Below are 2,962 nucleotides of genomic sequence, written 5' to 3'. Positions count from 1 at the left end.
TAATCAAACATTCCAGCAAAACCCTAAGATGAAAATTTTCCTTCTGTCTTGAATAACAAGATAGGCATTTTGCTGCTCACTGGCAAGCCTTCCTGGACTCCAGTGCAGGCAGGACTTTTGACTGGCAAATTTAACATTCAAAAGTCAATTGTTTATTCACAGATGACATGATCTCATACATAGAAAATCTTAAGGATTTCACACACACACACATATCTATTAGTACTAATAAATGAGTTCAGCAAGGTTGCAGGACACAAGATCAATATATAAAAATCAATTGTATTTCTGTATACTAGCAATGAATAATTAAAACTGAAATTAAGAAAACAATTCCATTTACAATAGCATCAAAAAGAATGAAATATTTAGTAATAAATTTAACAAAGAAGTGCCAGGTGTGGACATGGGAAACTATGTTGAAAGAAATAAAATATTATTGAAAGAAGTTAAGGTATAACTAAATGATATAGACATCTCATTGAAAGACATAATATTGTTAAGATAACAATACTCCTCAAAATCATCTATAATAATACAACCCAAACTTATCAGATTAATTCCTAACAAAATCCCAGCTGCCACTTTTTTTTTTTTTTGGAATTTACGAGCTGATCCTAAAGATCATTTGGAAATTCAAAAACTCTAGAGCAGTCAAAACAACCTTGAAAAAGAAGAAGAAAGTTGGAGGACCAATGCTTCTTAATTCCAAAACTTAGTACAAATTTATATTAATTAACTCAGTGTGGTACTGGCTTAAGTATAGACACATAGATCAATGGAATAGAATTGAGAGGGTAGAAATAAACTCCTACATTTATGGTCAAGTGATTTTCAACAATGGTGCCAAAAGACAATCCACTGAATGAGATAATAGATGTTTCAACAAATGGCATTGGAACAACTAACAATACCACATGGAAAGAATGAAGTTAGACCTATCTCATATCAATATAAATATTAACTCAAAAATAATTAAAGACCTACATATAAGAAATAAAAATATAAAATTCATAGATGAAAATATCGAAGTGTATCTTAGTTTAAGTAAGAAACTAAGTAAATAAAAAGAAATGAAGTACTAATACATGCCACAACAATAAACCTTGAAAACATTAAGTAAAAGAAGTCAATCATAAATGATCACATATAGTATGATTCCATTATTATTAAATGCCCATAATAAGCAAATCTATAGAGACAGAAAGTAGATTAAAGGTTGTCAGGGACTGAGCCTGGAGAAGCGGGGAAGAAGGCAATAGTCTAGTGGTTAGGGGGTTTCTATGGGGGTTGATGTCCAATAGATAGTGGTGATGGTTGAATGACTTTGTGAATATACTAAAAACCACCGAATGGTACATTTCAGCAAGTAAACTAAACAAATGACACCAGTTATAAGAAAAAAAGCCAGTTATTCAGAGAGAAACAGGATTGCTATAACTTCATCAGAGAGGGCCTTCTGGAGAATGAAAGGCTATAGAAGACAATAACACAGCTTATCCTGGTGAGGCAAATGCCTTACCACGTTATGAAAATAGCTGCCTTAAGTCTGCCACTGGGAATGGGGCTCCTAGAGAACCTGTCTCTTCCACCTCTCCCCACATTGTCTGGGCTATATGAGTTAGTCTGATGAAACTTTAAGATAGAACAGGAGAGACTCATTGATAAAACCCACAGAGCAAGACCCAGAAAAACACTAGCTTATACAGTATGATACACCACAAGTGAGGGGTCCAATGCAAAGAACTGCATGCCTCTTTCATTCATAACAAAGATGATGTTTCTACTCAGGAACTGGATCCAGACTGTCTGAATCCATTTGGGCTGCAGTAGTAGAATGCCATAGAGTGGGTGGCTTATATTTCTCACAGTTCTGGAGGCTGGACCCATGACCCGAGATCATGGCTCTGACTGATTCAGTGTCCAGTGAGGGTTGTCTTCTTGCTGTGTGCTCGCATGGCAGAAAGGATGAAAGAGCTCTCTGGGGTCTCTTCTATAAGGGCACTATGCCTGTGTTTGGGGTTCCACTCTCATGACCTAATCATCTCCCAAAGCCCACTTCCAGATACCATCACACTGGGGATTAGGGATTAGGTTTCAACACATGAATTTTGAGGGGCTTGGACATTTGGTCTCTAGCACAGAACTTGTTCTTGCTTTTTATGTGTTATAGAAACCTACTTTCTTTGTGGTTTGCCCCCTGCTAATTACATTAAATTCAGGACAGCCCTTTGTGTGTGTGTGTGTGGCTTATTTAAAATACAGAAAGAAAAATGTAAAGAAAAACAGGCCCTGGAGGTAACAGCAGTAGACAGAACGGATCCCAAATCCCACTCTTGCGCAACTTGCATTCTACTGACTAAATGCTAGGTATTTGTCCAGAGGCTTTATATACACTCATTAAATTCTGGTCATGGACTTGTGAGATACCTATTATTATAATCCCTGTTACCAGTGAGGAAAAGTAAAGCTCAGGGAAGCCTCATTCCATGTCTAAGCTCACACTGCTGGGGAAAGGCCACAGTCTGAATCCAAGCAACTGACTCTAGAAATCACTGTGTTCACATTTCCCAAGCTGTGTGCTGAGATGCTCCAGAAACCACAGGGAACTAAAGACCATGGTAGGAGCTTTTAATTTTTAAGGGAAATACAAAGATATATATCAGACACCACTTAAACCCCTGCTCTTAAGTTGTTTGGAACTAAACTAATAAATAAAAACATTAGATATTTCTTTTGATGTAGGGGTACTGTGAAATATTACTAATATTATTAGCATAATATTATGCCAAAGGTAGTATGAACTGAGAGAAAGTTTGGAAACTTCTGTACTATTTTGTTGTCCACCTATATGTCTGGTACCCCGTCTAGACCACAAGCTCTTGAAGACAGCCTGGCACTCAGTAGGTACATCAAAAATGTTTGTGGAATCAATCAATAGTTGGAAGTAAAGGGGAGATGT

This window comes from Bos taurus, chromosome 4, assembly GCF_002263795.3.
Source record: "Bos taurus isolate L1 Dominette 01449 registration number 42190680 breed Hereford chromosome 4, ARS-UCD2.0, whole genome shotgun sequence".
Classification (NCBI taxonomy): Eukaryota; Metazoa; Chordata; class Mammalia; order Artiodactyla; family Bovidae; genus Bos; species Bos taurus.
The sequence above is the reverse complement of the archived record's forward strand: the minus strand, read 5'-3'. Positions refer to the sequence as shown.